This window comes from Salmo trutta, chromosome 20 (assembly GCF_901001165.1).
Source record: "Salmo trutta chromosome 20, fSalTru1.1, whole genome shotgun sequence".
NCBI classification, from domain to species: Eukaryota; Metazoa; Chordata; class Actinopteri; order Salmoniformes; family Salmonidae; genus Salmo; species Salmo trutta.
In genome coordinates this window covers 46,362,964-46,379,325 of record NC_042976.1, presented here as the reverse complement: position 1 = coordinate 46,379,325, position 16,362 = coordinate 46,362,964, and positions in this window count along the sequence as shown.

Here is a 16,362-nt window from a genome sequence, read left to right as displayed (position 1 = left end):
GTGCACGCTGGATTTTCTCTTCAGTTGGTTAATATATGCCCTTAATTTGTCATGCCACCCCTTCTCCTCCTTTTAAAACCAATTTTGGTCCTGGGTTTCTCTCTTTCCACACGATGACACACACACACACACATGCATACAAACACACATACACACAAGGACACCCACGCTCCATCGCCTTGATCTGCTTCCAACAGAGACCCCTTAAAGAGCTCTTAATGGGCTGAGGAGAAATTGTAATACATCTGGATTCATTATTGCAAATGTACTGGCTCCTTATTTGTAACCCTTTCTACCATTTTACTAGTCCCAGACAGTGTTCCAGATCAATCCACTATAATACTAAGGTATATTCAATATATTGTAATGGTAAGATTGGAAATAAGATTTCTGAGGAATATGAGACAGGAAGTGAGAACATATTCGTTTTCACACACCAAGTTGACATTGATGTATAATGTGCCTATTACGATCATCACTGATAATACTGGATAGATGTATAGTTATGCAAATATAAGATTTGTAAAAATGCTAATGTGCAACATATTTATTTAACCTTTATTTGACCAGGGAGTCATTCTGAGACCAAGGTCTATTTTACAGATGAGCCCTGAATTACTTAAATTACACATTTTGTTACACTACAGTTCAAAAGTTTGGGGTCACTTAGAAATGTCCTTGTTTTCCATGAAAACATACATGAAATGAGTGAATAGGAAATATAGTCAAGGCGTTACAGTTGAAGTCGAAGATTACATAGACCTTAGCCAAATACATTTAAACTCAGTTTTTCACAATTCCTGACATTTAATCCTAGTAAAAATTCCCTGTTTTAGGTCAGTTAGGATCACCACTTTATTTTAAGAATGTGAAATGTCAGAATAATAGTAGAGAAAATTATTTATTTCAGCTTTTATTTCTTTCAATACATTTCTAGTGGGTCAGAAGTTTACATACACTCAATTAGTATTTGGTAGCATTGCCTTTAAATTGTTTAACTTGGGTCAAACGTTTCGGGTAGCCTTCCACAAGCTTCCCACAATAAGTTGGGTGAATTTTGGCCCATTCCTCCTGACAGAGCTGGTGTAACCGAGCCAAGTTTGTAGGCCTCCTTGCTCGCACACGCTTTTCAGTTCTACCAACAAATGTTCTATAGGGTTGAGGTCAGGGCTTTGCGATGGCCACTCCAATACCTTGACTTTGTTGTCCTTAAGCCAGTTTGCCACAACTTTGGAAGTATGCTTGAGGTCATTGTCCATTTGGAAGACCCATTTGCGACCAAGCTTTAACCTCCTGACTGATGTCTTGAGATGTTGCTTCAATATATCCACATCATTTTACTTCCTCATGATGCCATCTAGTTTGTGAAGTGCACCAGTCCCTCCTGCAGCAAAGCACCCCCACAACATAATGCTGCCACCCCCGTGCTTCACAGTTGGGATGGTGTTCTTCAGCTTGCAAGCATCCCCCTTTTTCCTCCAAACATAACGATGGTCATTATGGCCAAACAGTTCTATTTTTGTTTCATCACACCAAAGGACATTTCTCCAAAAAGTATGATCTTTGTCCCCATGTGCAGTTACAAACTCTAGTCTGGAATTTTTTATGGCGGTTTTGGAGCAATTGCTTCTTCCTTGCTAAGTGGATATAGGACTCGTTTTACTGTGGATATAGATACTTTTGTACCTGTTCCTCCAGCATCTTCACAAGGACCTTTGCTGTTGTTCTGGGATTGATTTGCACTTTTCGCACCAAAGTACGTTCATCTCTAGGAGACAGAACGCATCTCCTTCCTGAGCGGTATGACGGCTGCATGGTACCATGGTGTTTCTACTTGCGTACTATTGTTTGTACAGATGAACTTGGTACCTTCAGTCATTTGGAAATTGCTCCCAAGGATGAACCAGACTTGTGGAGGTCTACCATTTATTTTCTGAGGTCTTGGCTGATTTCTTTTGATTTTCTCATGATGTCAAGCAAAGAGGCACTGAGTTTGAAGGTAGGCCTTGAAATACATCCACAGGTACACCTCCAATTGACTCAAATTATGTCAATTAGCCTATCAGAAGCTTCTAAAGCCATGACATAATTTTCTGGAATTTTCCAAGCTGTTTAAAGGCAGAGTTCAACTTAGTGTATAGTTTGTTAACAAGACATTTTTGGAGTGGTTGAAAAATGAGTTTTAATGACTCCAACCTAAGTGTATGTAAACTTCCGACTTCAACTGTACATATGAAATGAATAAAGCACTATGTAAACATTTATTAAAGTGACTAGTGTTCCATTATTAAAGTTACCAGTGATTCCATGCCTATGTATACAGGGCAGCAGCCTCTAAGGTGCAGGGTTGAGTAACCGGGTGGTAGCCGGCTAGTGATGGCCATTTAACAATCTGATGGCCTTGAGATAGAAGCTGCTTTTCAGTCTCTCGGTCCCAGCTTTGATGCACCTGTACTGATCTTGACTTCTGTATGGTAGTGGGGTGAACATGCCGTGGCTCAGGTGGTTGATGTCCTTGATGATCTTTTGGCCTTCCTATGACATCGGCTGCTGTAGGTGTCCTGGATGGGAAGCAGTGTGACCCCGGTGATGTGTATAGACACCATCCAAAGTATATATGCTTAAATCCTTACAGTTATTTTTATGCGCTCTAGAGAACAACATACTTAGTTTTACCTGCATTCAATACCAATTTCAGGTCAATAAAGTTGGTCTGTAATACAATGAAGGCAGGCTGAAGTTCAGATAGATTCTGGTCAATCGTAGGGGCAATACACAGCAGTATTATCGGCATACTGTACAAGTGCATGTTAAATCTTTTTACAGACAAGTCGACATTGTTAATGTAAACAGTAAAAAGCATAGGACCCAAAATCGACCCCTGCAGGACACATTTCGTAATATCCAGGAAACATTATTTAACAACATCAGTACATACTGTACACATTGAGTTCTATCTGTCAAGTAATTTCTAAACCAGTTACAAGCAGCCTGGTCTAGGCCAATTGAAGAAATCCTCTGAATTAGCAATGAGTGATCAACAGTATTGAAAGCCTTTGACAGGTCAATGAAGAGGGCAGCCTAATGTTGCCTTTTAGCCATACAGTTAATCACATCATTTATAACTAGGAATGCAGCAGAAGTAGTACTATGACCTGGTCTAAAACCTGACTGATGTACATTTAGAATACATTTCAAAGATAAGAAAGATCTTAGGTGTGAATTAATCAAACAAATTAAGGCTGTTCTAAGTGCAAAAGGGGGTGCAACTCAATATTAGGAAGGTGTTCCTAATGTTTGGTATACTCAATGTATAGTCTAAGTCGATATTCACGTAAAGATAAGGAATTCCCCTCGGCCACGCCCAACAATTGGGGAAGACGAACATTCTTTCCCATTGACCCCCAGTGTAAAAGAGCTAACATCGCCGTAGATTTTTTTGTTATACAGAAATAACAAAACATGCCGAAAAGCTGAAGTGTTGTTCAATGTACATGTAACCAGGTAAAACATTCTAGACCTACATAGGGAAATAGAGCCTGCAAGAAGAGCACTGTGGCTTCAGGCTATTTGGCGTGGGAAATGTGGGGACCCGGTGTCCAAGTAGGTAACATGTAGCTAGCTATGTGTGTGGAAAACACCACTCACTACTTGTAGCTGTATGGTCCATTTGTTTGTGTTGTTTGTCTTGGCTAGCTTGGATAGGCTGCTAGCGCCCCCACCTTGACAACATCCAGTGAAATTGCAGAGCACGAAATTCAAAATACAAAATTCGTAATATTAAACATTCATGAAAATACAAGTGTCTTACATTGTTTAAAAGCTTAACATCTTGTTAATCCAGCTGCTTTGTCAGATTTCAAAAGGCTTTATGGCGAAAGCACGCCATGCGATTATCTGAGGATAGCGCCCCGCATACAAAAGCATTACATGCATTTTCCAACCAAGCAGAGGCGTCACGAGGCGTCAAAAATATATGAATGAGTGATGGTATAGAACGGCATAGGCAAGATGCAGTGGATGGTATAGAGTACAGTATATACATATGAGATGAGTAATGTAGGATATGTAAACATATAAAAGTGGCATTGTTTAAAGTGGCTAGTGATACATTACATCAAGATGGCAAGATGCAGTAGATGGTATAGAGTACAGTATATACATATGAGATGAGTAATGTAGGGTATGTAAACATTATATGAAGTGGCATTGTTTAAAGTGGCTAGTGGTACATTTATTACATTTTTCCATTATTAAAGTGGCTGGAGTTGAGTCAGTATGTTGGCAGCAGCCACTCAATGTTAGTGATGGCTGTTTAACAGTCTGATGGCCTTGAGATAGAAGCTGTTTTTCAGTCTCTCGGTCCCTGCTTTGATGCACCTGTACTGACCTCGCCTTCTGGATGATAGCTGGGTGAACAGGCAGTGGCTCGGGTGGTTGTTGTCCTTGTTGATCTTTTTGGCCTTCCTGTGACATCGGGTGGTGTACGTGTCCTGAAGGGCAGGTAGTTTGCCCCCGGTGATGCGTTGTGCAGACCTCACTACCCTCTGGAGAGCCTTATGGTTATGGGCGGAGCAGCTGCCGTACCAGGCGGTGATACATCCTGACAGGATGGTCTCGATTGTGCATCTGTAAAAGTTTGTGAGTGTTTTTGGTGACAAGACGAATTTCTTCAGCCTTTTGAGGTTGAAGAGGCACGGCTGCGCCTTCTTCACCACGCTGTCTGTGTGGTTGGACCATTTCAGTTTGTCTGTGATGTGTACGCCGAGGAACTTAAAACGTTCTACCCTCTCCACTGCTGTCCCATCGATGTGGATAGGGGGGTGCTCCCTCTGCTGTTTCCTGAAGTCCACGATCATCTCCTTTGTTTTGTTGATGTTGAGTGAGAGGTTGTTTTCTTGACACCACACTCCGAGGGCCCTCACCTCCTCCCTGTAGGCCGTCTCGTCGTTGTTGGTAATCAAGCCTACCAGTGTAGTGTCATCTGCAAACTTGATGATTGAGTTGGAGGCGTGCATGGCAATCGTGGGTGAACAGGGAGTACAGGAGAGAGCTGAGCACGCACCCTTGTGGGGCCCCAGTGTTGAGGGTCAGTGAAGTGGAGATGTTGTTTCCTACCTTCAACATCTGGGGCGGCCCATCAGAAAGTCCAGGACCCAATAGCACAGGTTGACCCAATTGCACAGGGTTGAGACAGAGGGCCTCCAGATTGATGAGCTTGGAGGGTACTATGGTGTTGAATGCTGAGCTGTAGTCAATGAACAGCATTCTTGCATAGGTATTCCTATTGTCCAGATGGGTTAGGGCAGTGTGCAGTGTGATTGCAATTGCGTCATCTGTGGACCTATTGGGGCGGTATCTATGGACACGACCCAGTCGTTCATTCTAAGTGTTCCATTGCCATACTGTCTGGCAACGTTCTAATCCTTTCTTGCTAGCTAGCATTTCCCTCATTAAAATGCAAATCAATTTATAACATTTTTGACATGCATTTTTCTGGATTGTTTTGTTGTTATTCTGTCTCACTGTTCTAATAAACCTACCATTAAAATTATAGACTGATCATTTCTTTGTCAGTGGGCAAACGTACAAAATCAGCAGGGGATCAAATACTTTTCCCCCTCACTGTATCCATAAAAATGATGCCAGCTGATTCATGATTTCGATTGGCTGAGAAACGCTGCCTGGTACACCCCTAATTCCGGGGTGTACCAGACACGTTCATTACTATGGGACAGCTGGAGACCGAATTTGAATATTGAAACAACGTTGCAAATGTCGGAGAGACAGACAGCAAGGCTTATACAAATCTCCACTGTTGAAAGCAAAATGTTAGGCTAAAAGAAATGTGAGATAATGTCTAGATGCTTTTTATAGTGGAGATCAAGTTTATAAATTGCTTAGCTGGGCTGATGACACAGTGTATTGCACCTTCAGATTGAACAGAGTAAATAGGCATTTTAACGTCATAGATTTAGCCGGTGAGAACTTGTGGAATAGACGCCGGCTGGAATGCGGTTTTAACCAATCGGTATTCAGGATTAGACCCACCCAATGTATAATAAAGCAATACGGCCTGAGGGGGTGTGGTATATGGCCAATATACCATGGCTAAGGGCTGGACACAGCCAGTGCTCAGGCCTATCGAGGACAACTTATTCCATGAAATAGCATGATCAACAGTATCAAAAGCTTTTGACAGGTCCACAAACAAAGCTGCACATTTCATTTTAGTCTCTAAAGCAATGACAAAATCATTAACAACTAAAGTGGTTGATGTAATAGTGATATGCACAAGCCTAAACCTGATTGATTTACATTCAAAATAGATTGCTCAGATAAAAAAATCCTTTTACCAATTATACGAGAATCTTAGCTAGACAAGGAAGCCTTGAAATGGGGCGATAATTATTAAGATCACAACTGTCCCCGCCCTTATGGAGTGGCAGCACAAGAGCTGATTTCCATACTTTTTGAATAGTTTTCCTGATAACAATGTTAATTAAAAATGTGGGTTATTGATCCAAAAATGATGGTGATGCACAATTAAGCATACCAAGTTCCAACTAGTTGATCCCTGTGGATTTCTTGTGTATTTCTAGCAAAGCATTAGGACTTGTTTTTCTGTAAATAGCCTAAAAGAATAGCTTTGACTATCATTTCACTGATCATTCAGCAAGTTTCCCTTATCAGCATCCAGCCCAATATCATTGTGAATAGACTTAGAAATTATTTCAATGAGAATAAAATGGTGTTAAAATGCATCAATGATGGCATCTTTTTCTGTAATGAGGCCAGTGTCTGGATTAATTTGTTGTGGCAGAGAGGAGGCAGTAGAACCCTTCAGATATTTTACAGTTTTCCAGAATTTAGCCATGTTTCCTTTACAATCTGAAAGAGAGGTTACATAATAATAAGGTTCAGCATTTCTGATTTGTTTTACACAATGATTCCTCAGTTGCTTAAAAACTTGCCAGTCCGGGCCTATGCCTGTATACCTGGCCGTGTTCCTGGACTTGACCCAAGCATCATCTCTTTCATGAATGACTTCTGATAATTCCGGGGTGTACCAGGAATTCGATCTACCTTTAACCCTTAATATTTTGAAGGGAGCATGATTATCCACAATGGTATTGAAGACATCTGCAAAGAGGCTCAAAGCTAAATCAGATTCAGGGATAGCTGAAATACAATCAAGGTGTCATGTCCTGACCAGCAGAGGGAGGTATTGTATCAGTTGTGGTCAGGATGTGACAGGTTGTTTGTATGTTAAGGGTTTGTGTTGGGGATGGGACTCCCAATTGAAGGCAGGTGTGTTGAGTTGCCTTTGATTGGGAGTCCTATATAGAAGGGTGTGTTTTTCTTTGGGATTGTGGGTAGTTGTTTTTGCACTGCGTTTAATAGCCTGCAGAACTGTTGCACTGTCGTGAGTATCTCTTATTGTTTTGTCAAGTGGATGCTTTACTCCTTTAAAAAAAATAAAAAAATATGAGTATCCATATTCCCACTGCGTCTTGGTCCTCTTCTCTCCAGTACGACATTTTTTTGTGACAGAACTACCCACCACCAAAGGACCAAGCAGCGGAAGAGGAGGAAGCCACAGGAGAACAGGGTGGCTGAATGGACATGGGAGGATGTCCTGGACGGCAAGGGAATCTACACTTGGGAAGAGATCCTGGCCGGAAGGGATCGCCTCCCATGGGAACAGGTGGAGGCACTCAGGAGAGTGGAGGCAGCTGGACAGAGGAACCAACGGGAACATTATGCTGGAACACGGCTGGCGAGGAAGCCGGAGAGGCACCCCCAAGAAATTATTTTGGGGGGGCACACGGGTAGCTTGGCCAGGCCAAGGAAGAGCCGTAAGCCAGCTACCTGTGGTTACAGGGAGGTGCCTATGAGGTGGAGGGCGCCATGTTACGCTGAGGTACGCACCATCTCGCCTATACGGACGCACAGGCCAGTCCGCCCTGTACCAGCGCCCCGCATGTGCCAGGGTGAGGGGAGCATCGAGCCGGAAGGGGTGATACCAACCCTGCGCTCAAGACCGCCAGTGCGCCTCGACGGTCCGGTGTTTCCCGCTAGACGCACTAGCATGGAGGTGCGTGTCTCCAGGCTGGCACGTCCAGTACCTGCCCCACGCATCAGGCGTCTAGTGTGTCAGCCCAGCCTCACCAGTCAGGAGTCGCCAGGGCTGCCTGCCAGTCAGGAGTCGCCAGGGCTGCCTGCCAGTCAGGAGTCACCAGGGCTGCCTGCCAGTCAGGAGTCGCCAGAGCTGCCTGCCAGTCAGGAGTCGCCAGAGCTGCCTGCCAGTCAGGAAATGCCAGAGTGGCCCGACTGCCCGGGTCTGCCAGAGTGGCCCGCCTGTCCTCCGGCCCAGCCCGATTGGCCCGCCTGTCCTCCGGCCCAGCCCGATTGGCCCGCCTGTCCTCCGGCCCAGCCCGATTGGCCCGCCTGTCCTCCGGCCCAGCCCGAGTGGCCCGCCTGTCCTCCGGCCCAGCCCGAGTGGCCCGCCTGTCCTCCGGCCCAGCCCGAGTGGCCCGCCTGTCCTCCGGCCCAGCCCGAGTGGCCCGCATGTCTTCCGACCCAGCCCGAGTGGCCCGCATGTCTTCCGACCCAGCCCGAGTGGCCCATCTGCCAGGGTCAGCCCGAGTGGCCCGTCTGCCCGGCGCAGCTATCGGCGCCTCCGAAGTGGGCGACGCCGAAGGTGGAGCGAGGTCCACGTCCTGCACCTGAGCCACCTCCAGGATAGGTGGGTTGGGGAGGGAGGGTGTAGCACAGTGCCGTCGGTGACGGCAGCCACCCACCCTTCCCTCCCTTATTGTTTAGGGGTTATTGTTTATTGGTTTTGTTGGAGATTGTTTTTTTTGTGTTGTCTTTTTTTTAGGTACATTCCGGGGTCTGCACCTTGAGGGGGGGGGGTACTGTCACGTCCTGACCAGCAGAGGGAGGTATTGTATCAGTTGTGGTCAGGATGTGACAGGTTGTTTGTATGTTAAGGGTTTGTGTTGGGGATGGGACTCCCAATTGAAGGCAGGTGTGTTGAGTTGCCTTTGATTGGGAGTCCTATATAGAAGGGTGTGTTTTTCTTTGGGATTGTGGGTAGTTGTTTTTGCACTGCGTTTAATAGCCTGCAGAACTGTTGCACTGTCGTGAGTATCTCTTATTGTTTTGTCAAGTGGATGCTTTACTCCTTTTTGTTTGAAATTAAAATATGAGTATCCATATTCCCGCTGCGTCTTGGTCCTCTTCTCTCCAGTACGACATTTTTTGTGACACAAGGTCACTAAAATACAATTTTAAAATTTAAAAAATCCTGTTCACTGAAGTTTTAAAGTTCCTCATTGTGATGATACAATGACACCAGACATATATTCCTCAATAAACTGACAGTTTCCACATTGGAAATTTGGCCAGCCAATATTATCCCAGCTCCTACATGGGATGAAACATTCACCGTAGTCTCCGAAGGTGGTTGCTGTCAATCTGGAAAAAGTCAGTTTTCCCATATGGAGGAAAGTGGTAAATGTCATTTTGGAAAAATTCTATTAAAATCCACGCAAATAAAATAGGTTGTCGAGAAATCAGCTAAAAGTTAATCAATCCACACAGTGGGATAGTTAGATTGAATCACACAGTTTGTAGGATCACCACAGTTATAGGCAGCAAGCCAGAACTCAACCACAGACAAACGACCAGCCAGCACTAGGACCCACAATAAACACAACCAAGGCACAAATCTCGCCAGCATAAAAACAGCAAGGAGAGAGTGGTGACTCATTCAATGCGATTAAATGCTGGGGCCCATCAAAACAGCAAACTAACGGAGGCCGTGTTACCAATATGATGATAGCCAGGAGAGAAGCACTTTGGAGGGGATGTAGTTTCCAGTACAGGCCGGTGGAAATCCTGGAGGGTAGCAAGCTCTACCCCAGGAGAGTCCAAAAAGAGTAAATCCAAGTGGAGTTCAAGTTTGGCAGTAGTCCAAAAACATCCAAGGCACAATGTCAGGTGGAAGGACAGTAACAGTAGGCAGGTGTCTGCTCAGATAATCCCCCAGTGCAGAGTAGGGTGCCCAGGTATATCCAAATAGGCCTCAAGAGTTTTCTATGTCTCCTTATAAACTCTGTATGCAGTATTGCACTATTGTGCAATGTGTTTACAGCCAAATGAAACAAAGGTAAATGGAGACAAAAATCCACTAAAGGCTTTTCAGCTACAAACATAGATCATCAAAAAAATACATGCTTGCCGCCATCTTGAAAAGTGGCTGTTATGCTTACCACAGGTGTTCGGAGCATGCTAGATAGCTAATTACACAGGTGGTCGGTCACCTCTTGTTTACCGCGCTGTAACATGGAGATATGGCCATGTGGGAACACTAACCCTATCAAGGTGTGTATCAATTTAACTTTTCATTTTTTGAAAATTATTTCTCGATAATATGAAAGATTATGCTTATGATTATCCTTATGCTTCCAATACCGTACCACTTGTGACGCGTGTTAATGTTCAGATTGAGCGTCGGGGATCTTAGCAAAACTCTCCTGTACAGAAGACGCCTTCGTCCAATGACTGATGTGTAATGTAATGGAACTGAGAGTCATGATCAAGGGCTATCCAGGACTATACACAGATTGTTGATAAACACTCTTCTTATCTTTCTAATCCTAGCTAGAATAAGTCATTTTCAAGATATCAACAATTGTCCCCCGTATTGCTTCATTAACTATGTTTTTCATGTGATTTATAGCTACAATGTGCATTTGTACTATGACACAACCGTTTACGACCATGAACAAGATAAAGGAGGACATGGATACACTTCAGGGTGTGTAGCGCTTCCATCTGTGTCGTGGAAGATAAGTTGTTTCTTTAAAAAAAAAATCTATTTAGGACAACCGATTCGGGAGCAATCACAATCAAGCCACACAACCCCCCCCCCCCCCCACTCACTACAGCTGAGGACGAGAGTCTGCGTCGTCTGTCTGACTGTGATATGAGATGTTCAGTGAAAATGTGTCAACTAGAGGGGGAGTACACAAAGGCATCTCAGTCATTGAGGAACAAGAAAGCTGTGACTGAAATTGGTGCTCTGTTCTCTAAGCACTGCCTCTGAAATATCCATCACATGTAACTTCAGAAAAGCATTCACTATACCTGGCTTTCACACATTCACATCAAATGGTGACTGGCATTCCAAAACCAATTTGATCTAAAATAGAGAACGGACAACATTTTGCAAACAGAAGTCCAATCCACGTCGTTCTGACAGGTATACCGTAGTAATAGGGATGTGAAGCCTCATGAAATGGGTAGTGCTGTCCTGTCAGTTTTTGTAATTCCATGACCGCTTTTCAAGGACACTTACAGCATATGATATTAATAATAAGTAGGCCAACACAGTACAATAGTTTCCAAGTTTCCATAACATAAACCCTTTCTTTGTGCACTTCAAGTCTTATTAGAACTCTCTTTGTATACTTGTACACTCTTAAAACGCTAGGCTTCCAATGCCGACAGATAGACCCGTCTCATTTGAGTAGGCAGTGAGTGAAGTGAATACATTCATAGTGTGGTCTGTGGTCGGGGACTATCAGTTTCAGATACAGCTGGGATGCAAGGAGATGGAACTCGGTAAGGGGGTCCCCTATGGAAATCTGCAGGGGGGGAGCTCACCTGGAGCTTCTTGAAGGAGTGTTTGATAGGGTCTATTCATCAGCCTGCCACTCTCTGAAGTATAGGTCTAAAAGGCTTTTCCTCCCCTCACCACCAGATACCCCAAATAACTAATGAGTGATGTGTGCGAGTGAGCAAGCACCACTGCAGGATTGGGATTATAGAAAAAGGATCCTATGTCGATGAACTGTAGGCAAGTGGCAACAAAACGATGAAACATTTGTGTCATAAGGCTATATGTGATGATGTGATTGAAGCCTGTACTAGAGCCTAGGTACAGTCCAAGTCTATCAGATAATCATGTTATAACTTGGTTATTACATAGAACTAAACATTTTTTTAAATGTTTTCCATTTCAAACTTGAAACTTGTGAGGCAGGCTATGATGTCTCCATGCATGAAGTGTTTAAAGAATATTGTGGAAACGAGCAATCTGAGACTGTATAAGCTGTGATCTGGAAAATAATGTTGACTTCAGGAGGAGCCAGAAAAAAATGGAAATTATCTCAGTATGCACTCAGCATGCACCCTTGTGTAAGACAATGCATGAAGAACTAGCCAAACAAAACACGCTGTGCATAGGCAGGACAACAAACCTAAATTGAAAGAAAATTGCTCTAGGTAACAAACACATTCTCTTCAAGATTGAAACACTGAACTTTGCATATATTAGTTTGAGGTGACAACGGGTTAGAAAATCAAACCTGTTCAAGCTGGTGGTTGAGTGTGTTATTTCTGCTGCCTTTGTCTAACCTAACACCTCCAAGGCATACATCAGTTAACCTATTGTAACAGCAAATCACGTGAAATGTTTTTGTTTGAAATGTTCACATGACTCAGACATGTGGTTTTTGGACACGTGTGAAGTGTACATTTTCCCGTATTTTTCACTGATGTGAAGAAGAATAAATCCCCACGTCGCATGTTTATTTTTCACTACGTACAGCTACACTGAACTAAAATATAAACGCAACATGAACAATTTCAAGGATTTTACTGAGTGACAATTCATAGAAGGAAATCAGTCAATTGAAATAAATACATTTGGTCCTAATCTATGGATTTGACATGACTGGGCAGGGGTGCAGCCATGGGTAGGCCTAGGATCTCATAGACTAACCCACTTGGGAGCCAAGCCCACTCACTGGGGAGTCAGGCCCAGCCAATTAGAATGAGCTTTTCCCCACAAAAGGGCTTTATTACTGACATAAATACTCCTCCTCATTATAGTTTCAACCATGTTTTTAAGCTATACAGTGGTTACATTTATTTTGTTTACAAACATTGGAGTAAAAACAACTTTAATTTGAGTTCTGATGAGGTATTACAGTTGAACTAAGTTCATGACGCATTTATTCGTTATATCCTTCAAGAATCAATGGGTACATATCATTAATTTATAAGTACAACAATGTAGGTAACAACTAAGGATTGCCCATTTAACAGGCTGTGCCCTTCAAACAGCAGAACTGTGTCACCATTTGAACGTGATCCATGCCCCCCAAAAATGTATTCTGCCCACTTTTACGCAAATGTCCTGCGAAATCGTTCCCTTTTTTGGCCTTTTTAGATGTGGTCATCCTAATTCCGCTGGTGGAAACATTGCTACTGCAACATTTATATAGTATGTATAAGCTGGAAGTAGAGGCCTAAGCGTTGTTGTTAACTAGTTTACTCCAATTAGGGAAGGGGTGGTAGGGTTAGAAAGTAATACAGGAAAATAAAGTAAATACAGTACCAGTCAAAGGTTTGGACACACCTGCTCATTCAAGCGTTTTTCTTTATTTTTGTCGTTGTAGAAAATAGTAAAAATAAAGAAAAACCCTTCAATGAGTAGGTGCGTCCAAACTTTGACTGGTACTGTATTTACACATATACATACACACACACACACACACACATACACACATATACATATAAACACACATATACATACACATATAAATACATACATATACATACATAGATATATACAGTACCAGTCAAAAGTTTGGACACACCTACTCATTCAAGGGTTTTTCATTATGTTTACTATTTTCTACATTGTAGAATAATAATGAAGACATCAAAACTATGAAATAACACAAATACAATCATGTAGTGGAAATCTGTCCTTTGGTCTGATGAGTCCAAATTTGAGATGTTTGGTTCCAACCGCCGTGTCTTTGTGAGACGCAGAGTAGGTGAACGGATGATCTCCGAATGTGTGATTCCCACTGTGAAGCATAGAGGTGTGATGGTGTGGGAGTGCTTTGCTGGTGACAGTGTCAGTGAGTTATTTAGAATTAAAGGCACACTTAACCAGCATGGCTACCACAGCATTCTGCAGCAATATGCCATCCGATCTGGTTTGCGCTTAGTGGGACTATAATTGGATTTTCAACAGGACAATGACCCAGCACACCTCCAGGCTGTGTAAGGGCTATATGACCAAGAAGGAGAGTGATGGAGTGCTGCATCAGATGACCTGGCCTCCACAATCACCCGACATCAACCCAATTGAGATGGTTTGGGATGAGTCGGACCGCAGAGTGATGGAAAAGCAGCCAACAAGTGCTCAGCATATGTGAGAACTCTTTCAAGACTGTTGGAAAAGCATTCCAGGTGAAGCTGGTTGAGAGTGTGCAAAGCTGTAATCAAGGCAAAGGGTGGCTACTTTGAAGAATACAAAATATAAAATATTTTTTGGGTTACTACATTATTCCATATGTGTTATTTCATATTTTGTGATGTCTTCACTATTATTCTACAATGTAGAAAATAGTAAAAATAATGAAAACCCATGAATGAGTAGGTGTGTCCAAACTTTGACTGGTACTGTAACGGGTGTCGTAAGGATTGGACCAAGGTGCAGCGGGAACGTGTATACTCATCATCTTTAATTGGTTAAAAGAAGGAAAAACAAACAAAACACATATACAAACACAACGAACGACCCTAACAGTCCTGTCCTGTCCTGTCCTGTCCTGTCCTGTCCTGTCCTGTCCTGTCCTGTCCTGTCCTGTCCTGTCCTGTCCTGTCCTGTCCTGTCATGTCATGTCATGTCATGTCATGTGCACAGACACTAAACAAGGAAGTAACTACCCACAAATCCCATGACAAAAACACCCCTCTTAAATAAGACCTTCAATTAGAAGCAATGAAGAGCAGCTGCTTCCAATTGAAGGTCAACCCCATCAACTAAACATAGAAATAGAAAGACTAGACAAGAACATAGAAATATACTAACATAGATCATTAACCAAAACCCCGGAACACTCTAAACAAACCCCTCTACATAAACACATAGCCTAACAAACCCCGAACCACATAAAATAAACACCCCCTGCCACGTCCTGACCAAACTACAATAACAAATAACCCCTTTACTGGTCAGAACGTGACAGCTACTGTATATTTGCAAAAAAAATGGAAGTGATTCAGACAATTACATTGATGGAAGCTACAATCTAACTGCAATATTAAAGCTGATCTATCCCCTAATAAAAACAATTTAAAAAACATTGCTAACACAACGTGAAGGTTTTTCGCGTATGAAACTGCATATCTAATTTTCACATGTGAACATCTGAAAGTTTTTACATGTGAAATTGAAATTCACATGTGAGGTGAAAACAGGTTATTCTCCTTGCATGTGAAAACATGGTCTTAAAATGTGGTCTGTAAATGTAATACATGTGAAATTTAAGATCAACATATAAAAACAGATACACTACATTACCAAAAGTATGTGGACACCTGCTCATCGAACATCTCATTCCAAAATCATGGGCATTGATATGGAGTTGGTCCCCCTTTGCTGTTATAACAACCTCCACTCTTCTGGGAAGGCTTTCCACTAGATGTTGGAACATTGCTGCGGGGTCTTGTTCCATTCAGCCACAAGAACATTTGTGAGGTCGGACACTGATGTTGGGCGATTAGGTCTGGCTCATAGTCGGCGTTCCAATTCATCCCAAAGGTGTTCGATGGGGTTGAGGTCAGGGCTCTGTGCAGGCCAGTCAAGTTCTTCCACACCGATCTTGACAAACCATTTCGATATGGACCTCGCTTTCTGCACATGGGCATTGTCATGCTGAAACAGGAAAGGGCCTTCCCCAAACTTTTGGCACAAAGTTGGAAGCACAGAATTGTCTAGAATGTCATTGTCTGCTGTTGCGTTAAGAGTTGCCTTCGCTGGAACTAAGGGACCTAGACCGAGCCATGAAAAACAGCCCTAGACCATTACTCCTCCTCCACGAAACTTTACAGTTGTCTATTCTTTGGGGCAGGCAGGTAGTGTTCTCCTGGCATCTGCCAAACCCAGATGGTGTAGCGTGATTCATCACTCGAGAGAACTCGTTTCCACTGCTCCAGAGTCCAATGGCGTTAAGCTTTACATCACAGCCGACGCTTGGCATTTTGCATGGTAATGTTAGGCTTGTGCGCGGCTGCTCGGCCATGGAAACCCATTTCATGAAGCTTCCGCCGAACATTTCTTGTTCTGATGTTGCTTCCAGAGGCAGTTTGGAACTCGGTAGAGAGTGTTGCATCCGAGGACAGATGATTTTTATGCGCTACCCGCTTCAACACTTGGTGGATCCGTTCTTTGAGCTTGTGTAAGCCTTCCACTTCGTGCCTGAGCCATTTGTTGCTCCTAGACATTTCCACTTCACAATAACAGCACTTACAGTTGACCGGGGCAGC